Raw genomic sequence first — 24,936 nt, 5'->3', positions numbered from 1 at the left:
GAAGGAAGGGCGACTGTACGCATGCGTGGGCATTCCCAACTTCGGCTTTGGTTACCTTGGAGATGGAGAGGCGCTCCATCTCCAAGGTCTTGGATTCCTCTTCCTTTTTACTTGAGGGAGTTGTTGCTTTGTGGGATCCCGGTGGGGCTAGAAATACATTTATGGAGCACTTAGTGTGTGCCTGGTGCTGTAAAGTGTCTGAAGATGAGGTTACTGGGCTTGCCTTCTAGAAGCATGGGGAGCCAAAGACCCACGTAAGACAGGCCTAGTGTTGAAACACAGGTCTAAGGGAGCCTGCAGATGGCATGGTACAATCTCATTCCACCCCAGGAGAAGCTGCGTGGTGTGAGTGCTGCGCACAGGATCCATCCTAGACTACAGAGCCAGAAAGACCCGGTTTGAAAACGTGCCCTTTTGATGGGGGCAAGAGGGAGTATAGGGAATGTATGGATTTCCCCCCCCCCCTTTTCTGACTTTGCTAATGGGCTTTCTACTGTACAACAAGCTTCTATTTAGTGGTAATAAAAAATCGCATTTTGTTTTTTAGAGTTTCCAGAATGAAAGAAGTGTTGCGACTGTTGGGACTCCTCTAGGACTCTTAGAGACTGGCTTGAGAAATAAGGAGCCTCCTGTCTGGAAAGGTTTGAGCCAGGGCCAGGCCACTGTCTGCTTGTGACCACTTTGCAGACCTACTTCTTTCTGGAGATGAGTCCAAGCAGACATCTGTTGGACACCAGGAAAGGCCATTCATTTGACGGTGTGGAAATCCCACAATCTGGCCTGCATTCAGGAGGCTGAGGCAGGAGGATGACAGGTTTGAGACCAGTTTGGGCTCTGTAGCCAGACTTCTGTATGAAAACAAAACAGCCTACAACCCAAGAGGCTCACTCCCCCACCCCCACTCCACCCCCACTCCACCCCAACTCCCCAACCCAGGACCAGAAAATGTTAGAGCAAAGCCTGCAGCTGCTCACAGCCCTAGCCCATGTTGTCTTATTCTCAATCATGGCAAGTGTCGCCCCCTAGAAGCATTTCGGGCTGTGACTTTCATGAAGCCTATACTTCAGAGTCAAGACAGTCTCTGGGACCTATCTTGGCTCTGCCGGTGACCAGCTGAGAGACGGTAAGGCAAGAAAAAAAGCTGGACTGGGGGCTTCTGAAAAGCTCCTGCTATACCAGGGTTGGGCATTTCAGTGACTCAGAGAGAGGCAGAGCCGGGCCAGATGTACAGGTTGGTATCAGGTCTTGGGTGTCTGTCATTTCCCGCCCACCACCTGTTTGCCTCTGGGCAAAGCACTTCTCAGGAAAGCTGTGGGCAACAGGCCCAGATTCTGGAGTTGCTCCCTGCAGGGCTGGCTCTCTTTTCCATCTCCCCTCACCTTTCCTTCCTTAGGACAGCCAGTGTTCCTGTGGTCCTGGTTCCCTCCCAGGCATTGCCTCCTCCATCACGATGATCGGTCTTTAAACCTACACTCCAGTACTAGGGTGTATTAGTGAGTGACTCAAAGCTCCGTAGAAGGTCAGCTTGCAGGGGAGAGAGAACACACCACTAGACTGATTAGCAAGGAAAGCGCTAGGGAAAAACAGGGCTTCTCAGTCTCAGCTGCTTTTCTCCTGTCTCTTCCCACAGTGGGTGAGGAGAGATGCAAATGCCCCTCAGCCCCTCTCCCAGTGCCCGCTGGGGTGCCTCTGAATCTTGAAATACCTACCCCCTAGGAGAGATTCAGGCAAAAGCGACTTCCTCCTGGTCTAATAAGTCATGATGGTCTGGGCAGGCTTCTAGCCTTGAGTCACTCATGCAGCTTCAGCTGGGCTTTAAATAAAATAATTGACATTTACAGGGTGACTCACACCTGGGGCAGTGTTGGGCTCCGTACTCGGGGTTTCACATCCCATCTATTTCAGGTTTGGAGACGCAAGGGTAAGACTGTGCCAGGCTGAGAGCAAAGCAGGGTCTGTTTGGTTTTCAGATCCGAGGGTCCAAACCCAGGGCCTTGCATACCCTGGGCGAGCACTCTAGCGCGGAGCTCCATTCCTGGTCCCTTTTCTTTCCTTCTTTCTCCACCCCCCAGATAAGGTCTCTGTGACCTGTAACTCATTACTGAGCCCCTGCTGGCCTCAAACTTCTTTGCATTTTCACCTCCCCCGTACTGGGATTACAGGCAGGGCTTCTATTCCTAGCTCAGCCTCTGCGTTGTTTGTTTACATTTCTCTTTCTTTAAAAAGCATTCTTAAAGTTAGCATGCAAAGGAATGGATTCCATCATAGCATTTTCACATGTATGTGTCATTGTACTTGGCTCTCACTTGTTCAGCTTCTGGCTTTGATTAAGATCATAAACCAGCTAGGTATAGTGGCATATGGCTGTAATCCCAGCACTGGGGACTGGAAGCAGGAGGATTAGGAGTTCAATGCCATCTTCACCTCCAGAGCGTGTTTGAGGCCAGCCTGGGCTACATAAGACCCTGTCTTCCCGTCCACTAATTGTGCTGTGTGCAGAACCTCATTGGATAACCTCAGTCTTGATGTTTTGTATTGGATAATTCATTGTCACTGATCGGGCAGCCCTGTCACCTTGTTACTGCAGGATACTTAAGAGCATGCCTGACAGAGTCTGCTAGGTTAGGAAAACATGCTCCTATACCTTGTGTGACAACAAAAAGGTCTCTTGATGTTACTCACCATCCTCAGGAGAAGCGGTTGTCCCTACTTGAGACCCCCTGTCCTGTCATTACTGTCCTCATCCTATGGCTGAACAAACTGAAGCCTGGAGAGAAGTGACTTGCTCAGGGTCACTTTACTGTACCAGACGACCCAGGATCCAAACAACACAGTATGTAACACCCCCTGCAGGCAGAACTCCACAGACTTTTCAAGGAGCAACTGCCCCCCTCAGTTCTGTGGAACTGGGTGCAGTGGTGAGCCAATGCCGTCTTTGGGTCATTTGTCCTTTTCTGTTTGCCCTGGAGAAGGGAAACTCTGCTGGCCTTGGCACGTTTACGGTACCAGGCCATGTCTAGTGAGCAGGTGTTGGGCAAACCGTCTGACGCCTGTGGGTCTTGGGCCCACATTCCTGTGAAATCGAGTCCAGGCGAAGGCTGCTGTGAGGATGGCTTGAGAGAGGCCCTAGGCCTAGGGGCAGACATTCCCAGAGAAGTTATGCCTCCTCCCACTAGGGACCTGCCTGTGATGTCGCCATGAGGTTTTTGCTGGTCCCCAGTTTGGACCTGCCCCATCCCTGCCTTCAGCCCAGACATCTAGGTGGAGATGGGGCAGCAGTAGAGGAAACAGATACATAGATACAGTCCCTGTTCTTTCCCACTGTGACCTCATGTTGGTAGCTTAAAGTGGGACTATTTACACCATAGAAATTGGCAAGTAGCATAAACCTGAGCGCGCGCGCGCGCGCGCGCACACACACACACACACACACACACACATCCAAACTAGTTGTTAGACTTTCTCCAGCATACTGCTGCCTGCTGCTACTGGTCTCTGCCAGCTGGACCATCTCATCACATACTGGATGATGAAAGGGGCACCATAAATTACAGAACTGGCAGGGGAGAGGAGGTTCGAGTCTTGGCAAAGGTTGGAGCTGTATGAATGGGGGTCTCCGACAGGCACTGGACGTTCCCTTACCAAGATCAGGCCTGGACATACCTTCCTGAGAGCCCCTCTCTGACTTTGGTGCCATCATAGGGATCCCTGGCTTGACTGGCATTCTTCTCAGTTCTTGATTGATTTTCCCCTTCTAACTCACCTCTCTGCCTCCAGTTCCCAAAGCATCTGAAGATGTGACTCGGTAGGTAGAGGGCTTGCTTAGCAGACATGAAGCCATGGGCTCAGGCCCCAGCACCAGTCCATATAAACCAGGAATGATGGCATGGCCTGCAATCCCAGCACTCAGAAAGTAGAGGCAAGAAGATCAGAAGTTCAAGGTCATCCTTGGCTATATAGGGAGTTCAAGGGCTACGTGGGATGCTATCTCAAAAACAAAAACAAAAAACAAACAAACAAAAACAAAACAAACAAACAAAAAAACGGGCTGGAGAGATGCCTCACTGGTTAAGAATATTGCCTGCTCTTCCAGAGGACCTGGGTTCAATTCCGAGCACCCACATAGCAACTCACACCTGTCTGTAACTCCAGTTCCAGAGGACTCAACTCTCATGGCAAAATTCCAATGCACATAAAATAAAAATAAATCTGTTGTGTTATTAAAAAAAATCCATACCGTCCCTGACCCTTCTGGTGGCTTTAATTCTCATGTGAAGCCACTTAGGTCACACCTTTCCACAGCCAATGCCCCAGCATCTCCTGCCGTAAAATGTCTTGCTCCTTTCAACCCATGAATGTGACCAAGCTCCTAGCCTAAATAACCAACCAACAAAACAACACCTTCCCCATCCTGGCTTTTGGGTACACTGTTTCCCGGTGTCTTCCATTTGCATGTGCTCCTCACAGTATGGTTTCTGCCTGCCTCCCCTTCTCTCTGTGACCACACACTGACTTGGCTCCTGCTAAATGCCTCTTCTCAGTTCCTGTCTCCTTGTGCTGCACAGTGTGATGTGCTGAGCACCGACGGGTCAGGCTGGGAGATGAGCGCTGAGGCTCTAGATGGTCCCTGCCCTAGAGCTTTTTTTTTTTTTTTTTTTTTTTTCCTCTAGTGACTGGCAGAATCTAAATCACTTCAGATGAGACCTTGAGTCATCCCGGGTAGTAGGTGTATGATGATGGAGGGATGGAGGGTACTGTATCAGGCAGGACCCAGCCAGGTGAGCTGACCCATTCTAAGTTCCAATAGTATTTCAGGGAGGAATAACTTAAACAGGAGGATTGGCAACAGCCAACAAAAGACGACTGTGACCAGGAATCCACTCCTGCCCCCTGGTGGGAAGGCCAGACAGGGCAGGGCAGTCAGAGGCTGGGTCACTGGGAGAAGACTAGAACCACATGGCAGACTGCTGCCAGGCCAGGTGCATTGAGAGAAGGCCAAAGTAACGCGGGAGCAGGAAGGGCCTGTGAAGGCATGGAGATAGAGGGAAGGCATCAGCCCATCTGGGGTTGGGTGTCAGCTATAAGGGACAGGGAGAGAAATGCAGCTGATGCTGGAGTCTGTGACCTTGACTAGGGAAGGCAATGCAGAGCAGAAGCCGCAGACAGCACTGGGGAAAAGACAGGTTAAATCGCTAGCATGGAAACTCAGTTCAGTTTCTCTTTCCAAAACAGGTAGTGGGGTGGCAGTTACAGAGCAAGAGGCCAGCTGCAGAGCCTGGCTGCAAGTCAGGTTGGATGTGATGGAGCTGGACAAGGGCAATGGCAGAAGATGAAGATCTGGGACCTATTAGCCACACAGAGAGATTCAGTAGAGAAGCTATGGAGAGCACAATGTGAGTAGGGATGGAGGGCATGTCTAAGATGCTGGGACCATGTGAACAGGGATGGAGGGCATGTCTAGGATGCTGGGACCATGTGAACAGGGATGGAGGGCATGTCTAGGACTCTGGGGCCATGTGAACAGGGATGGAGGGCATGTCTAGGACTCTGGGGCCATGTGAACAGGGATGGAGGGCATGTCTAGGATGCTGGGACCATGGGAACAGGGATGGAGGGCATGTCTAGGACTCTGGGGCCATGTGAACAGGGATGGAGGGCATGTCTAGGATGCTGGGACCATGTGAACAGGGATGGAGGGCACGTCTAGGACTCTGGGGCCATGTGAACAGGGATGGAGGGCATGTCTAGGATGCTGGGACCATGTGAACAGGGATGGAGGGCATGTCTAGGACTCTGGGGCCATGAGAACAGGGATGGAGAGCATGTCTAGGACTCTGGGGCCATGTGAACAGGGCTGGAGGGCATGTCTAGGACTCTGGGGCTATGTGAACAGGGATGGAAGGTTTGTCTAGGATGCTGGGACCATGTGAACAGGGATGGAGGGCACGTCTAGGATGCTGGGACCATGTGAACAGGGATGGAGGGCATGTCTAGGACTCTGGGGCTATGTGAACAGGGATGGAGGGCATGTCTAGGACGCTGGGGCCATGTGAACAGGGATGGAGGGCATGTCTAGGACTCTGGGGCCATGTGAACAGGGATGGAGGGCATTTCTAGGACTCTGGGGAATGTGAACAGGGATGGAGGGCATGTCTAGGACTCTGGGGCCATGTGAACAGGGATGGAGGGTTTGTCTAGGATGCTGGGACCATGTGAACAGGGATGGAAGGCACGTCTAGGATGCGGGGGCCATGAGAACAGGGATGGAAGGCACGTCTAGGATGCAGGGGCCATGAGAACAGGGATGGAAGGCACGTCTAGGATGCGGGGGCCATGAGAACAGGGATGGAAGGCACGTCTAGGATGCGGGGGCCATGAGAACAGGGATGGAAGGCACGTCTAGGATGCGGGGGCCATGAGAACAGGGATGGAGGGCATGTCTAGGATGCGGGGGCCATGTGAACAGGGATGGAGGGCACGTCTAGGATGTGGGTCCATGTGAACAGGGATGGAGGGCACGTCTAGGATGTGGGTCCATGTGAACAGGGATGGAGGGCATGTCTAGGATGTGGGGGCCATGAGCTGTAGAGGAGCAGATTCTGCAGAGGATTCTGCTGACTTAGGATGAGGAATCTCAGTTTCTGCCCCTTCTATTGTCTTCTCCTAGTCGTTGACTTCTAAACTGACACCTTCAGGTGTGACCTGCGCCCTGAACTCCAAACTAGAATTGTCACTGACCCAGAGCATGTTTCTTCCCTCTCGCCACCTGGCAGCTCCATCTCTACTTTGCTCTCTCTATGTCAGTGACATCACTGCCAGCTCCCCACCCCAAATCTTCGTTACCGCTTTTGGTGCCAAGTCACACTGACTCCCTGCCTCTCCTCTCCTCATCCTTTTCTGTGTTAATCCTTTCTTTTCATTTTTTGTTAGTTTCTGTTTGTTTGTTTGTTTGTTTGTTTGACCTTGTCTCACTATGTAGCTTTGGCTGTCTTGGGATCCACTATGTAGAACCAGGCTGGCCTTGAACTCACAGAGATTTGCTTCCCTCTGTCTCCCCAGTGCTGAGATTAAAGGGGTGCACCATTATGCTGGGCGGATCCTTTCCACATTGTTACTCTCTCACTCAAAAAAAATGTTAATGGATTCCCACTGCCTGCTGATTACATTCCAGTTTAGTATAGAGTTAGCCTAAAGTGTCATTAGATGGTGAGGGTTTCACTCTCTCCTTTGGGTATGATCAGAATTCCTGTTTAATTATAGTGATGACCCATTTGGTTTGAAGGCATCTTTATCTCCCTTGCGGCCAGAATGACTGTTACCCAGTCCTGGCCAGGGAGATAGCTAGACCCAGAAGTCTTTGGTTACAGGAACCAACTCAGCCAGCACATACCCTTTCGTCCTTTGTCTTTTCCCTAGTCTCTTTCCTCTTTCTAGGATGTAGACTCAGAGTTGTTAGCATGGAAGCATAGGAATAAAAGTCAGCTTAAGGGCGAACTCCTCCGTCTGAGGGTCGGAGGAGGCCTAGGTTCTATCCCCAGCACAGAGTGAATTAGATGTGGGGCTGTGTGGCCATCATCTTCAAACTCAGGAGGAAAAGGCAGGATGAACAGAAGTTTAAGGTCATCCTTGACTACATAGCAAGTTCAAGGCCAGCATCAGCTACATAAGACCTTGTTTAAAAAAAACAGCAACACTGAGGTTTGAGAAGTGGTGTGATAAGAGTACTTCCTACTCTTCTGGAGGACTCAGTTCCCAGCACCCATGTCAGGTGGCTCACAACTGTCTGCAGCTCCAGATCCAGAGGATCAGATGCCCTCTTCTGGCCTCCATGGGTGCCTCCATGTATGTGTATATGCCCTCACATAGACACACTTATAGACATAATTATAAGTGTAAACCAAACAACAGGGACTGGCCTAACGACTCGGTAAAATTCTTGCCACACAAACATGAGAACCTGAGTTCAGGTTTCCAGCACCCACACAAAAAGCTGGGCACGGTGGAGCACGTCTGGAATCCTAGTGCTGGGAAGGCAGAGACAGGTGGATCCCAAGGGCTTGCTGGCCAGGTAGTCTAACTAAATCAGCAAGCTCCAGGGTCAAGGAGAGACCGTGTCTTAAAAGGTAAGGTGGGGTGCAATAGAGAAAGACACCTGTCATTGAACTCTGGCCTCTACACACATACTGCACACACACTCATACACACACACACACAACACACACACTCACACATACCATACACACACACACTCACACACACCACACACACACATACCACACACATACTCACACACACACACTCACACACACTCATACACACACCACACACACACATAACACACACACACAAACACACACACACTCACGGGGGAAGGGGGCACATATGAACATACACATGCACACACCGCATACAATAACAACAAAAAAAACCTCTACATCTGTGATTGCAGAGCAAAAAAAAACCAAAACCAAAACAAAAAAACCACACACTGTAGGGAGAGCTCCTGCAGAGCTGCAGCTAGTTTGATTCTGGAGTGTTAGACCTAGTTTTGTTTTTTTTTTTTAATTTTTTAGAAACAGGGTTTCTCTGTGTAGTTTTGGAGCCTGTCCTGGTACTCGATCTGTAGACCAGGCTGGCCTCGAACTCACAGAGATCCGCCTGCCTCAGCCTCCCATGTGCTGGGATTAAAGGTGTGGGCTGCCACTGCCCGGCAGCACCTAGCTTTTTTCTGCCTTTTGTGACTGCTACCTTTTGTATCCAGGTACCTTCAGTTTGAAACACGTAAATCTTAAGAGTTTTCTTAAGAGTGCAAAACCTATACAGAACTTGGTTGGGGGAGGACTCCTGAGAGGCCTCCTAACTGAGACTCTGCATTGGCATTGTCTCTTTGGGGGGCTTAGATAAGAGGTGTTGGTATAAGGAAACTGACTTGCTAAAGGTGTGAACTGTGTAAAATAAAAGGCCCTTTGCTAAGCTACTGTAAGTCAGTCCACCAGAGGCTGATTCCCCCGCAGCTGGAAAAGGCTAAAATTCATCCTTAGAGTGCCTCTGTGTCTTCTTTCCATGAACCCGCGTGAACCCACCCCGATACAACATTTGGCGCCCAACTGACAGTGCCACTCCTGTTTGCTGGGAAAGGAATCTGCCCTGGGAAAGCTGTAGAAAGGGATGGATGACTTATAAGCTGAAGCACATACCAGGGATGCCAGTCAAGATTGCGTGACTCTGCTAAGGGCCGATCGGGAACGAGATAAGTTTTACTCAGGTAAGATAAAGGATGCTCAAATTAGATGGAGGGGAAATCCAGACGTTTGGATCAATGCAGACTCTAGTCTGTGGGAACAAGAGTGTTCCCAATAACTAGTGACATGGTGACAGGTCTTTCCCATAAGAGGGGTACAGGGTTCCCCTTGTGATATACTAGATGGTGTGAGCAGGCACAGATCTAAGTCACAGTGGTCTCATACAAAGCTAATTCTCTTTCCAATTCTTAGTTCTCTCTCTCTCTCTCTCTCTCTCTCTCTCTCTCTCTCTCTCTCTCTCTCTCTCTGTCTCTCTCTGTATCATTCTTGGCTTTTCTCGTCTGTTGAACAGTTGGTGTGATTGTGCCACCACCGCCTGGCTGTAAAGCACTTTTTAAACTCCAGTGAAAGTGGGGCTGGCCAGATGGATTGGTGGCCAAAAGCACCCGCCACCAAGCCTGACTACCCGAGTTCAACCCCTGGGACCCACATGGGGGAAGGAGAGAACCGACTCCCAAAAGTTGTCCTCTGACCCTCACACCCATGCCCAAGCAATACACAAACACAAAATAAATAAAATGCAAAAATATAAATTAATAGAAGTGTGCTTCACACAGCTTCTCTATGCCTTGCTTACTTCACTAACATGTCAGTGAGTTCTGCATACACACAGAACTGTCACAGGCTGCATATTCTTCCATTGCACCACAGAAATAGGACTTAATGGTTCCCTCTTAATAGACTTACGTATGTCCAAGCATTTCCTCGTGTGAGAACTGTTTCAGTGAACCTACAGCTCTTTCATTTTGTGTATTAATTAATCCATGCAATCAACAAATATTTACTGAGTGACTGCTATGCATCAGGTGGGCTCTGGGCACAGGAGGGTAGAGCCGGGAAACGCAGTGCTTGGTCAGGGGGCTATACTCAGGGGAGAAGACTCGATAAGTTCCTAGCAGGGCTCCACAGCATCCATCCTAAGTCAAGAAAAAAGGCTCCCTTTGGTCCACTCCATCTTTCATGCCTCTCTCTGACTCCTGCTAACCTCCTTTATTTTGGTGGTGGTACCGAAGGTTGAACCTGGGCTTTTGCACACACTAGGCAAGCACCTGACTACTATAGTGTGCCTCAGCCTTTCCTGTTGTCCTGTTTGTTGTTTGGGATAAAGCCTCCTGTCGCCCAGACTGGCTGTGAAGTCTGGTCCTGTCTCCACTGAGTGCTGGAATTAGAGGCATGTGTCACTGTGCCCGACTACTACCCAACCTTCTTTTAGCTTTTTGTATTTGTTTTGTTTTGTTTTTGAGAGAGGGTTTCTCTGTGTGACCTGGCTGTCCTGGAACTTGCTCTGTAGACCAGACTGGCCTTGAACTCACAGAGATCCCACTGCCTCTGCCTCCCAGGTGCTGGGATTAAAGGCATGTACCCTCACACCCGGTGTCTTTTTGCTTTTTAAAGATTTGTTTTTAACATTTTATGCATATGAGTGTTTATGTGTTATGTATGTGAGTGTTTATGTTTTATGTATGTGAGTGTTTATGTGTTCTGTATATGAGTGCTTGCCTCCTGTCTCCTGCTCCGTCTTCCAAAAGCAGGCATTGATGACATGCATCATCACGCCCAGCAAAGTTAAGTCTTTGAGCATATAAGTCTGGTGCCTAACAGTGACCAAGGACCTACTGGCACTGATGGGAACATTTTATAAAGGCTGGTTTAGTGGCTCTCAAACTTGCTAGTTTACAACGGAATTGTTGAAGACCCCAAAGAACTTTTGTTGACACAGATTTTTATCTGGTGTTAGAAAAATAAATATTTAGTAATTTGGGAAAAGTCTTTGTTTTGTGACAGGGTCTCATGTAGCCTGGCCTGGCCTTGAATTTGCTGTGTAGCTGAGTCTGCCTTGATTTTCTGACCCTCCTGCCTCTACCTCTCAAGTGCTAGGATTATAGGCATGTACTACCATACACCCTCTTTTCTTTCTTTTTGAAAAGAGATTTCTTTATTTTTAGTTTATGTGAATGAGTTTTGTTTCCATGGACGTCTCTACACCATATGTATACAGTCCCCAAGGAGGCCAGAGAAGGACATTGGATCCCTTGGAACTGGAGTTACAGATGGTTGTGAGCTGCCATGTGGGTGCTGGGAATTATAGCTGGATCCTCTGGAAGAGCAGCCAGTGCTCTTAACTACTGAGCCATCTCTCTGGTCCATTAATTTTATTTTATAAAATAAAAACTAGTGAAAAGAATGGCACATTTTACATTTTCCTAGATCTCTTTCATGGACATACTCAAAGGCAGCCAGATTGATACCTACATTTGATTTTTATGATGCCATAAAATGCCGTTTCAGTGTCTTGTACAATTTTGACTTCATGGAGCCCTTGAAAGAGTTCTGGGACTTTCAGAGGGTCCCAAGACCACGCAGAAAGAACTGTTATGTTAATACATTTGGTTTATTCTGTATAGTCCAGGCAGGTTTCTTATATTCTGTTTTACAGATGAGGGAACAGGGACAGAGAACAATTCAGTAATGTACCCAGGGGCATTTAATCCAGAAAGTGGCAAAACTAGGATTCAAACCCAGTGCATTTATACAGATGGGGAGTGATCTTGCCAGATGTGTGATCCCTGGAGAATTAACCTCTCTGAGGCTGAGGTGCTATCCTTCAATTCACCTAGCTTAGATTGGCTTTGACCTCCTCCCTGAGCCGAGGTCTCTCATCTGCTTCTTCTGTTAGTCCTGTCTCCTGCTCACGTGACACTCTATTCCCGCTCTGTTGTGACATTCTTTAATTATACCCATTGGATCCCACACTCCATGGGGACAGTCGCCACATCTCCCTTGATGGTGGTTGCTCCATTGCGGGCTGACACAGGCGCTGAAAATCTTTGCTAAAGAAAGAAATGAATAAAGGAATAGATAAACATTTTGCAAGAGGGCAGACATAGTCCATCTGCCTAGGTAAGGTTCTTTGCTAATGGTTCAGGGAGGGAGAGAAGAATGAGGATCTCATCCCCAGGATGCACTTACGTGTATGTCTGCACCGTTATGCCTTCAGGACAAATCACAGCTGAGAAAACCCTCCTGAATCTCTTCATGAGATCTCCCTCTGCTCCCCTGAATCACTTTGCTCTCAGACACTGGGTCTGACAATCTTTCCAGACAGTCCTTCAACTTTCTAGGAAGTTCCGCAGCCCCTAGATCGATGCAGGTGGGGTGAGACACACTCTGCTTTTCACTCTCCTATCCTGGGGTTTGTGACTTCCCAGCAATACCCCCCAAACCCTCTTCTATAGGACAGCCAGACCTTTTTATTTCGTCGCTGGTCAGGTCAGGGAAGGGAAGAGTGTCCTACAGCACTTGGCTCCTAAATAATGGAGGCCCTCCTGGAGGCTGGGTACTGGCAGGCGGGAGCAGTTAGATGGGCCACGGTTTCTCAGTTTCCTCTTTTGCTATCAACACGGTCCTTTCCACTAGTGACCTTCTAGGATTCTCAGAAGGCCCAAGAAGGGAGAAGTGCATTTATGGGGGGAGGGTGGGAACCATGCAGAAAGCGGGGCCAGGATCCTGTCTGGAAGGTCACGGGGCTGAGCTATGGTTCAAGGACCTTTAAGAAGCAAAAAGGAATTGAGAATGAATACTGTCAGGAGCCTGCTCAGCCCGGACTTCCTGGAATCCGGCTCTGCAGCGAACAGCAGGCCTTCCTGAGCACATCTTACTAAGAGGAGACAGGAGTAGGAAGCAAAGAGGGCAGACAGAGAGGAGACTCGGCCTGCCAGCTCTCCCAGGCACTGCCAGCTCACCAAATTGGCTCCAGCTTCACTGGAGTGGGGAGGTGACTGCTGTGCCTGGCCGAGTTCAGTCTACAAGGTAGGTGCTTTCCCATGTCACTAGCCTTCTACTCATTTGGTCTGAAGTAGGCAGGCAAACCAAGACCGTTGCCTCTCAAAGGTCATCTTTAAAATGTGGTCACAGGGCTGGAGAGATGGCTCAGCAGTTAAGAGCACTGACTGCTCTTCCAGAGGACCTGGGTTCAATTCCCAGCACCCACATAGTCACTCACAACTGTCTGTAACTCCAGTTCTAGGGACTCTGACACCATTACACACATGCAGACGAAACATCAACGCACATAAAATAAATTATAAGAGAAAGTGGTCATGACCAGAGATGTATTATAACTCAGTGTATTATGTAGCATGTATAAGGCCCTGGGTTCCATCACCAGCTTTACAAGACAAACAAAACAAAAAAGAATGCTCTTTACCAAGGGAGGACCATGTAATTTATGTGACTAGGTAAGTCTCACCTTGGCGGGCACTGTGAATATGGCCTGGGTCACAGGCTTTCAGTGGAGGGCAGGAGGAATGGCTTAGGAAAGCAGCAGGGGCAGAAAAGCCCCAGGCAGGAGCTAGAGTTTTAATAAACAGATGTGATAAGAATCAGAGTCTTTCCTGGGACTGCAAACAATTCCACCCGAACATTGTTACAGGAGAGGTCTTCTAAAGTAAGCAAAGGTCGCTAGGGTGTCCTACTGACATCTCATGTTATATCACAGTACTTGGTGGGGCTCGAACCCAGGACCTCCCGGAGGACGGTAGCCTGGTAGTATGTGGTTGGGAGAGGGGTGAATGAATGAATGTGTGTGAAGAACTACAGGTAGGGGTGGAATGGCATTGGGAAGAGGTAAAATATTTTGGGGGGGCATTAAAGCAAAGGCAGGTAGGTGACTATGTGGGGGTATAGATGCAATTGTGCTGTGGTTGGCTCTGCCTTGTATTTTAGCTGCTCAGGGCAGTTCCCTGCCGTCCTCCCCTCTGGAGGTATCCCCATCTTTAAATCCTCAGATAAAGTGGTTTATTCATTCACTCAACACATATTTATTGAGTACCTGCCGGGACAGGCCTGGATTCAGCAGAATCAGGGATGAGACTTAATACTTTCTCTGCCTCTCGAAGCCTTTGATCTAGTATTATTAAATAAGTACTTCCGGTGAGCAGTGATAAGTGCTGTGACCTGGGAGGACTCCAAGAGCTCCTGGGACTGTGTAAAGTCTCCTCCTACCTGGGGCATTCCTGAGAATAAAGGTGATGCCGGAGGCTGAGCTCCCCCAGCCAACAGAACCTGAGCTGGAGAGCAGGAAGTCAGTTAGGAGGCGTTGGGGACTGGTGCCGGTCACTAGGAAAAGGCAGAAGCCAGGCCGGGCAGAGGAGAAGATAGACGGAATAGAGTTTCAATGCAAGCTAACCCCACAGGGAGCTCAGGGCTAAGGTGGCTTTTCAGTACCATCTCAGTTACATCAGTCCCTGGCGACTGACTGAGCTTTGGATGAGGCTGTTTTCTGCAGCTGAGGCAATCTCTCAAGAAAGCTGACAGCTGAGGTGTCTCCATAGCATTTTCTAGAGCCTAGGACTTGGGTGATGCCTCCAAAGACCAGCTACAGGGGAGCTGTGAGTTCTCATACCTAGACTACCATGGCAGATGTATGCCCAGGCTGGCTCAGGTGCCTCTTTTGGGACACCTGACTGGGTGTCCTAGTTGCTTCCTGTGCACATGTTGGGAAGCTCCCAGACAGGAACAAACTACTGTTTTCCTTCATTTTTCCTTCGCTTTTTCGGGTATCCATGGCTGTCCATTCACCATGTCATGTCTCAGGCATAGCATCTACTTTACCTGCATTACATTAGCCACTTGTCCTGTGTCCCAGCACAACATTTGGGATAGGATGGGTGTCTTTATTCTCACCCACTCAGCCCAACTATCGGGAGGTCCCTTCATTGTCGCCAGACCACTCCCTTCCTCTCTCCATCCCGGCCCATGCTATCGCCTGGACCTCCTAACTGCTAACAGCAGTTTGGTTTGGAAGTGAGGAGGCTGATAACATGGAGCTTTGAAGAAGACAGGTGACTATGTAAACAAACACACACAAGCAAGGAAGAAGACCCACAGAGAGAAGACCTGCTGGAGACATTTCAGAGAAGTCCTGAACACAATATTTGGACGAGGAAAATGATTTGGAAATTTAAGAAAAACAAAACACTGAAGTCCGGTGTGGTGACACATGCCTTTATTCTCGGCTTTTGAAAGGCAGAGGCAAGTGGATCTCTGTGAGTTCGAGGCCAGTCTGTTCTACACAATGAGTTCCAAGTCACCCATGACTGTGTAATGAGGCTTTGTCTCAAAGAAAGAGAAAAGGAAGGGAAAAAAAATTGAGCAGGGCATGGAGTACACACAGGCAATCTCAGAGCTCAGGAGGCTGAAGCAGGAGGATTGTAGTGAATTTGAGGCCAGCCTGAGCTACATAGGAAATTCCGGTTTCTCAAAACCAAAATAATAAATAAGTAAAAACGAAGAGGCAGAGTTTTGCTGCATATGGCTACTTAGGCCAGAGAGCTGGACTTGAACGTTGGGCCTGATTCAGTGCTTAAGTTCCTTGTCTCCTACATCTCACGGGCCCCTGAATTTCTGGTCAGGCTGCCCTATGCTTGCTTTGCTGGATGTGGAAGGGTCCCTTCTCAGTCGTTTCTTGCTATTTCTTTTTCCCTTTTTTTTGAGACAGAGCTTCCCTTATGTAGTCAAGGCGGTCATCGAACTCATAATCCTCCTGCCTCAGCCTTCTGAGTTCTGGGCTTATGGAGCTTCTAGCTACCTCTTGTGTTTGGGCTTGGGTCTCTGGCTAGTAGCAGCATCAACGTCTCTCAGATCAAGAGGGCTTATCAGGAGAGGAGGGCAAGTGTTTCCGTGGGCTCTGTGCAGCATGGAGCCCTGTTCTCTCGTGGGCCCATTCGCCACATAGATCCTGTCGTGGCCGTGGCGTTGGACTCATGGGCTGTGCCCGATCTTCCTGGAAGCCAACTGTGCATCTCAGGGAAGACAGGAAGAAGAGAGGAGGGAGATGTAAACAGAAGGGGGCTGGGGCAGAGCGAGTGTGAGGAATGAAGGAACAAGGGCCAATGAGGTAAGAAGAGTTGAGATGGAAAGGGGGGGAGGGGTTGCTGCTGGCTCCATTTGACAGATTAATCCATTAACCCACACTCACGAGCTCAGCACTGTCAGTATTTGGGATGGGGGTAGGAGAACAGTATTTCATTGTATATCCTGTAACCTGGATAAAACTTACGGTCCTCCTGTCTCAGCTTCCTGCATGTTGGGATTAGGGATACATGCCACATCACCTACCTTTATTATGCCCATCCTCCAAAGCTGGCAGAGACAAAGTGAGTGATGAAACTTGCCCAACGTCTTACACCTTGTAACCGGCAGAGCTGGGATTTGAACCCTGGAAGAGGAAGGGCATCCTGAGGAGGCATGAACCCAGCACATAGCAGGCACTCAATGGTACTGAATGGACAGTGGTAGTGGGGTATGGCCTGACGCTTACAGGCTGGCTCTTTGTATAAGCCCCTGGTTTCTGTTGGTACCAGCTGGTAAAGTGTCTTACCATTCTCACACGGTGACTCCTCAGCTGCTTCCATCAAGGCCCCACAGTTGAGCACCAGAGGCACCCCTGGATTTCCCTGACATTGCCCACACTAGCAGCAAGAGGAGGAAGGTGGCTGGGCCGTGGGCACAGGACTCACATTTGCTGATCTCCGACTCCTGTGCACATAGTCTCACTCTCCGCTTTACAAAATCAGGCTACTAAAGTTCTCATATGTTGGAGTGGGGAGGTCTCAGAGGTCTCTGTGAAGATAAGACGGCACAGAAGGCCTGGCACAGGGCCAGGAGGCAGTCAGCAAGTGCTGCTGTCACTCAGGCAGCTCCTTGTCACAGGCTCTTCTGCACAGGTGGCCATTGCTGTCTTTGCGGTGGACAGAGGCCTCCATCTCCCCGATTTGTCTAACTTGGATTCTACAGACCCGCTCACTCCATTTCATAGTTGAGCAAACTGAAACCCAGGTTCCGCAAGACTGTCAGAGTGGTGGGGCTCTCCACAGAGAAAGGGGGACCTCAGTGTGGCTCGGAGCCCCTCCTTCCTCTACGTGACTGGGACTTGTTGCTCTCTGGGGTCCCTGCATCCCTTCCCAGCAGCAGCCTGACCTTGCCGACTTGGAGAAAAACAGGAAACTGGGCTCTGCCAGGAACTGGAACCCAACCTTCCTCAGCTCGGGCCTGCAAGGAGGCTGGCGTGGTGAGGGGATCTGGGGAAGAGCATGGGGCAGAGTGTGGAGTGGGGCTCTGCAGGCTCACTGGAGTGGCCTGGGCCCGGCCGAGAGCTTCCACTCCTTCAGGGGACTTCTGTTCTGGCTTTGCTAATCCAAACAAGGCAAGGTTGTAAGTAAGACGTTGTCTGTGCCTTTCCCCTCCCAGGTGAGGACAGAGTCATGGGAACCAGGGTCACAGCTGGCTTTCTCCTTTATGAATCCTTTCATGCATTAAAGACACAATTAAAAGGGTCTGAGAGGCCGACCCAGTCTATAAAGTGCTTACCATGCAAGTGCAAGGGCCCTCAGGACCCAGAAAAAACACAGTGCCAAGTACGGGGCACATGTCTTTAGTCCCAGCACTGGGGAGGCAGAGGCAGGTGGATCTCTCCAAGTCCAAGGCCAGTCTGGTCTACATAGCAAGTTCCAGGTCAGCCAGGACTACACAGGACCCTCTCTCAACAAAACAAAACAGACAAGCCCAGTCCCGTGACAGCACATACTTGTGATCCTAGCACGGGAGACGTTTATCCTGGGTACTGGATCCCTGGGGTTCCCTGGACTGCCAGCCTAGGCTAATGGGCAAGCCCTGGGTCCCAGTGAGAGACCCTGTCTCACAAAACGACATGGAGGGCTACTGATGAACACCACCAGCCTAGGGCTCCATCCATGTGCACACAAATGTGCACATGCAGTTGTGTACAGACATGCACATGAATATACCCACACAAATTAAAAATGTATTATACAGGAGTCAGTGAGATGACTGGGTGGGTAAGGGATCTTACTGCCAAGTCTGATGACCTGAGTTCAATCTACAGAACTCATATGATGGAAAGAGAGAACCAACTCCTGAAAGTTATTGTCTGACCTCTACATGCAAGCCATGGCATTCACACACACACACACACACACACACACACACACACACACACACACACACACACACACACACACAGAGAGAGAGAGAGAGAGAGAGAGAGAGAGAGAGAGGTAAATGATTCCTAGAAGCTGTGTTACCCATAAGGCCATGCAGCACAGAAGCCCATCCCCAGATGTCACTGAGCCTCAGTTTTCCCTGTGGGATGGAGGAATTAGAGCACCTGCCTCCCTCTGCTCCTGTGGAACTGTGTTTGGCCAGGGCTTGACTGGAGGAAGCCCTGGCTCTTTTTACAGTGTATGAGTCTCTGAGCCCATGCAGAGGAGAATCCCTAGCTATAGGGTGTCACATCTCCCATAACTTCTTCTTCTCTCCTGCCTGTCCCTCTTGGACAGGAGCCAGGCATCAATCATCAATCTAATAAAGTGCTCTGGTCCAGTTCAGAAACCAGCTTTTCCCCCAGGCTCTGTCAGTCATCACAGCCTTTGAGACTGTCTCCTGAGATTACTTACCTTGTTTCCCCAGGGCTGGGTGCCCTGTCCAAGTCTAGAAAGTCCAAACATCTAGAAGAGACGGAGTTGGGACAGGACTTGAGATCTGTCAATTCTGGCTTCCTGTGGTAGCTACCCCTAGGGTGTGTGTGTGTGTGTGTGTGTGTGTGTGTGTGTGTGTGTGTGTGTGTAAGGGACACTTAGCTCTTCTAACAAGGGGAGAGAGAGGGCTGGAGTAACCCTAGGAAGGCTTGGGACCTTGCTAGGCTGTGCTGATGGGTGGCTGGCAGGTGTCCCAGGTCTCCCTGCTGTCCGCCTATAGGTCCCTGATCATCTGAACTGTGTCTCTGTCCAGTTTGGGGCTGGGGCCCAACCTGCTCAAGGCAGGGACAGAACCCTGGGCACTCATACCTAACCCTGAGCTAGGTTCTCTGGATGCAGCCTCGCCCTCCTATGGTCCTGCTCACCTTTACAGCTGTGCCCTTAACTGTCACGACAGTGTATGCACCTTCCAGGTACAGAATCCAGATGTGTGTGTGTGTGTGTGTGTGTGTGTGTGTGAGAGAGAGAGAGAGAGAGAGAGAGAGAGAGAGAGAGAGAGAGAGAGAGAGAGAGAGAGAGAGATCCATCAATCGATTGATCTTGTGTGTAGGTGTACGTGCACATATGTGAGTGTCTGTGTGAAGGTCAGAGGTCAATCCTGAGTTTCGTTCATCAGGAACTGTGCACCTTGTTTCCTTGAGACAGGCTCTCTTCCTGGGACCTGGAACTCTCTGCCCAGGCTAGGCTAACTGGCCAGGAGGCGCCAGGAGCTGCCTGCTTCTGGTCTAGTGTTTGACTATGTGTATGCGACACACAGCTTTTCCATCGGTGCTGGAGACCATGCTTACATGGCAAGCACCTTACCGACTGAGGCGTCTCTCCAGCCCCACAGTTTGTGTTTGTTAGTTTTGGGATAGGACCTTTATGTAGCCCAGGCTGGTGTCAAAGTCGCTATGTAGCAGAGGCTGGCCTTTGGCTCTTGACCCTCCTGCCTCTATGCACCAAGTGATGGACATGACAAGTGTGTACTATCATGCCCAGCAAATTTTTGTTTGCTGTTTGGTTTTTGTTTGTTTGTTTGTTTTTTTGAGACAGGGTCTCGCTATGTTATCTTGGCTGGCCCAGAACTATGGATGATCTGGTTGCCTCTGCTTCCTGAGTGCTGGAATTAAAGGCGCAGGCCACCATTTCCTTTTAGAAAACAGTTTACTACCTTTAGATATATGTAATTTCACAAGTAGAAATATGGTCAAGCCCGACAGGGGTGGCACACGCCTTTAATCCCAGCACTCAGGAGGCAGAGGCAGGTGGATCTCTGTGAGTTCGAGGCCATCCTGGTCTACAGAGTGAGTTCCAGGATAGGCTCCAAAAGCTACACATAGAAACCCTCTTCAAAAAACAAACAAATAAAACAAGAAAAACAAAAAATTAAATAAAAAGTAAAAGAAAAAATAAGAAATATGGTCAAAAGTCATCTGCTGTATACTGTTGCAGTAGATTTTGGCTCAGCTGAGAGAATCCTGGATGTTAATGGCTTGAGTACCAAGGCTGGACTCAGGGCCTCCGAGAGAAGTTTATGAAGAGATCAACTCCATCTGGCAGTGCTGGTCTGGGCTAGGTTTTAATTTCATGGAGGTTTCAGATGGAAGCCTTCCAGCTCCTCTAGCTGAGTTAAGCCACTTTGCTGTCTCCCTATTTCCTCATTTCCTGAGAACCAGCCGAGACTGGGTGGCACATGTGGTTCTTGGCCTGGCAGCCCTTGACTCTGTGGCTCAGCTCTTCTTTTGCTGGGAAGGCTGGGTGAGGTGGCAGGGCCTGTCACCATGTTGATAGGTACTGTGACAGAATTTGCGGCTGGTGGATGGCCCTCAAGGACTCAGATCTCATCTTGTCACTGCTCTGCTGGACACCTGAGGGTCATGTAGTGGCTCTCCCAAGGGCACAGTGTCCGAGCAGCCTTGATTCCCTTGGAAGCAAGCTGGCCCTTTTCCTGGTTTCTTTCCCTCACTTCCTGCCACTCTGGCTAGGCGAGCCCTGGGGCGTCTCCCAGTTCCAGCCTCCTGATGGCTTCCCTTACAGCCTTCAGCATGGGAAGCGGCCGCTTCGCAGTGTGCAAGAGCCCTCTGCCCTCTGTTCAGGAGGTCCCTGAGGCCACGTCTTAACCTGCCCAGCTCACCACTTCATTCCCAGTGCCAGGCCCTCTAGAGGCACCTGGCAGAATGGATTCAGTGAACATTTCCTTCTTGGAAGAAGGTCTTAGCAGAAATACTCGTCTGGGGAGTCTGGGTTCATATTTCATCTCAGCAAGCATTGGCTCAGCCACTTGAATTCCAGGTTCACAGAGGGGATAATGAGCCCGGTATGATGGCTCACATCTGTAATCTCAGCTCTTGGGAGGCTGAGACAGGACAGTTGCTACAGGTTTAAGGGCTACAGTCAATCCCAGGCCAGTCTAGGCTACAAAATGAGCCCCTGTTTAAATAAACGGGTGTAATGGGGACATGAGTTCCACTTAGCTCCATGGGCAGCTGCAGAGAGAGGAAGGCAGTTCATACAAAGCTCTCCGCAGAATGCCTGGTGTGGTGGAAGATCACTCTGGCGACAGGATGAGCGAGACCCATGGGACAGGCTGACCCAGGACAGACAGAGTAGAAACAAGATTGGAAGCCCGAGATGACTGAACTGCCAGGAGAGAAGTGATCCGTGCTATTGACTCAGGCCCCAACCAAGTGGAATGAGCTGGAGAAGGTGTTCCAGTGGTCTCCTGTGGTGGTCAGGGGGAGGGTCTGTGAGTCAGCACAGTAAGGGGAGAGAAGAATGGGGAACCAGCCAGGTAGCCTGAGCGAGATAGGCCAGGCCTCACTCTTGCAAACCCATACAAAGGCACATAGGCTTTCTTGCACTGTAGCTCAGAGCCACGCTAAGTGGGAACAGGGCAGGATGCAAACACAGTGGCTCTGGGCCACGGTCTGGGCCACTTTGCTCTGTTCAGGGGTCTCTAGTCTCCCTGAGCTACATAGGGCAGAGAAGTTAGCTTAGTCACTTGCCCAAAGCTCCCATTCCAATCTTCAAGTGAGTTCAAGAATTTAAATTCTGGGCCTCAGTTTACCAATCTGTGACATGAGGAAAGATAAAATAATACTCGTTTTGCTATGGGTAGTGATGACACCTGTTATCCCAGTATTTGGGAGACTGAGACAGGAGGATCAAGAGTGGCCAACTTAGGCTACATACTGTGTCTCGACAAACAAAACAAAACAAAACCCACAAACAACTCTTCTGATGGATTATGGGAAAATCAATCAAGGGTAGCCATGAGCAGAAATAGCCTGTGATGCCTGGCACTGGTGAGTGTCATGTTTCTATGTCACCAAACACCAATCACCATCAGTGATAAGACACATCTCACTTTTTAAAAATTTATTGTGTGTGTGTGTGTGTGTGTGTGTGTGTGTATGCAGGTGCAGGCCTGCATGTGCCACAGTGTGCACGTGGAGGTTCAAGGACAACTTTCGGAAGTTGGTTCTTGCTTGCTATTTTTTGAGGCAGGTCTCTCTCATTGGTTCTGTTGCTATACTACGCACTCTAGGCTAGCTGTCCTGCAAGCTTCCAGATGATTCTCCTGTCTAAACTTCGAATCTCCAGTGTAGGGGTGCTGGGATCACAGACCCTCGCCACCACATCCAGCTTGTTGTATGGACTCCTGGGCCCAAACTCCGGCAACCGGAAGTAGTTTTGCCTGCTGGGCTCTCGCCTGACTCACACCTCACCTTAAAGGATATAAATAAGTGTGGGCAGCACATATCGCTAGAACTGAGGAGCTGTGGTTTTGTTGTGTACTCTTCACAGAGGATGTCGGTGTAAACACTGGTAATCATGACAAGTTCCTGGACATGTTCTATGAGCCGGGCGTAGAGCCAAGCCCTTACAAATATCTATCCTTTAACCCGTAAGTAGCCCTGCCAGGACATTCGCTTTTCAGATGAGGCCTCAAAAGATCAGGGGACTTGCCCTTGCCGGCGATCACACACCTTTGCCTACACAAATGGCAGACATTCATTCATCACCTACAATCAAAGCAGCTCCACCCTCAGTTGGCTCCATCTGATTCAGAATTGTTTGACTCCGTGGTTCTGAGCCTGGCTTCTATCACTGGGGAACTTGAAGAAACCCTGGAGCCTGGCCTCCATCCTGAGAGATTATGATGCAATCAGACCGGGGTATGGCCTGGACATGGGGACTTTCTGGAGGACCCCAGGTGGCTCTAATGTATCGCCAAAGGACTGCTGCCTCCTTTAGGGGTGACTTTAGGGGTCTCCTACCCTTTCTCAGGTGTCTTCTCTGCTGCCTGAAACTCAGTCCATGGAAGAAGAAATCTCTTGGTGGTGTGCAAACTATAAATGGCGTAGAATGTGGAGAGAAAGAGCACATCTGTGTAGCTTCCCCGGGGTCCATCTTGCCCTGCTTTCTGACATTTATTTGTTTAACACAACTGAGTGACAGCACAGCTTCCTTCCCAGAAGACACCACTGTGCTCGGAGGGTTATGAAGCAACTCTAAGTCAATTTATGAGGTGTCGACAAGCCGAGGCCATGGAGACCAGCATTTTACCGCAAAGTCGTCTCCTGTGATCAGCTGGAGGCTTATCTTCAGTACAGGGAGAGAGCCCAATCATTTCCTTTCCTTTACAGTTCACCGTGGAGCCACCGTATTTCAAGGGCGCTCTGTTCTTGTTCCGGTGGTTACCAACTGATTGACAAGGTTTTATAGTTCTGGGAACAGAGAAGAAGTGGAAATTCCAAGGAAGAGACAGGAGACTTACAAAGGGCTTTTAATGAGATACAGGAGTGAGTGAGCAGCAGTGGAGCATCCTGCAGTCAGACAGAAGGGCGTGGCCAGGAAGTTGGTCCTGGGTAACTACTCTTGACTTTCAGATGTTTTTCCAAAGTCAGGGCTGAGGGCCTCACAGCTCTGGAACCTCATCAGGCCATGATGATTGCACAAATCACCAACATTTAGCCTGAGCCCAGTCAGGCCCCAACCCAACTCTTCTGAATGTTACAACTTGCACATTTGAGGTCAAGCTCAATTGGATACAAAGAGGAAGGATATTCCCGAAAGGGCAAACTTTTTCCAGGAACACTTTGGCACACAGCCCTCCTTATGCTTTCACTTCAGTTTGTGTTTGGGAACACATCCAAAGTGAGGAACCAGAAAAAACAAAACAAAACAAAACAAAAAACTAAACTACTCAGGGGGCTGCGGAGACAGCTCAATTGGTACCTGCCGCACAAGCACGAGGACCTGGATTTGGATCTCCAGTATCCACATAAAAGCCTGACCCAGGAGATTGTGTCCATAACCCCAGCACCGGGGGTGGGGGGGGTGGGGGTGGGGGTGGGCTGGAAACAGAAGGATTCCTAGATCTCACTGGCCAGCAAGCCTAGCCAAATGGGTGAGCTCCAGGTTCTGTGGAAGACCCTGCCTTTCTCTGGGGCTAGAGAGCTGGCTCAGTGGTTAAGAGCACTGGCTGCTCTTCCAGAGGACCCAGGTTCAATTCCCAGCACCCACAAGGCGGTTCACAACCATCTGTAACTTCAGTTCTATAGGATCCAATGCTCTTTCTCGCCTCCTTGGGCACCAGGCACAGAGGTCGTGCATGGACATGCATGTAGGCAAAATACTCATACACATAATAAAATGATTAAAAAAGAAAGAAAAAAAGAGGTCCCTGCTTCAGAAAATAAGGCAGAAGAGCAGCCGACGAAGATATCATGAACTTCTGGCTTCTACTTGCACACACACACACTTGTGCACACACTGATCATCCCCTCCTATGCTGCTCCGAGTCCCTGGGGAAGCTTTCTTGATGAAATCCACCCAATTGACAGCTTGCAGTGACCAAGTTCCCTTGTGCCTCGTAGCGGCTTAGATGCTCTAAAGACACTCGGAGGTGAAGAAACAGTGTTGAGTCTGTTCTTCATGGGGCCCTGAAGTCTTTGCTCCTCCAAGGGTGAGTTCAGAGGTGAGGGAAAAGGATCTGCTCCACCTCCGGCCGGAGTCACAAGCCATGGGGACATAGGCCTGGCCTGACTACCCAGACAGACTGGTGCTCAGGCCCAGCCACGGGAATCACT

The 24,936-nt window shown here is 49.7% G+C and overlaps 1 long non-coding RNA gene across 2 annotated transcripts; it reads left to right on the top strand.

Moving 5' to 3' along the window:
- Positions 1 to 551: 551 nt before the first annotated feature.
- On the top strand, positions 552 to 24,159 carry LOC128123001 (uncharacterized). 2 transcript variants are annotated; one of them, XR_008222554.1, is made up of 4 exons: positions 552 to 1,123; positions 5,233 to 5,393; positions 9,115 to 9,265; positions 22,450 to 24,159. It is a non-coding gene; the product is annotated as an uncharacterized LOC128123001 (long non-coding RNA). The 2 variants fall into 2 exon arrangements; XR_008222553.1 differs by lacking the exon at positions 552 to 1,123 and having other exon boundaries at positions 4,717 to 5,393.
- Positions 24,160 to 24,936: the final 777 nt, after the last annotated feature.

This window comes from Peromyscus californicus, unplaced genomic scaffold (genome assembly GCF_007827085.1).
Source record: "Peromyscus californicus insignis strain IS unplaced genomic scaffold, ASM782708v3 Scaffold_3__1_contigs__length_106647218, whole genome shotgun sequence".
NCBI classification, from domain to species: Eukaryota; Metazoa; Chordata; class Mammalia; order Rodentia; family Cricetidae; genus Peromyscus; species Peromyscus californicus.
The sequence above is the reverse complement of the archived record's forward strand: the minus strand, read 5'-3'. Positions and strand labels throughout refer to the sequence as shown.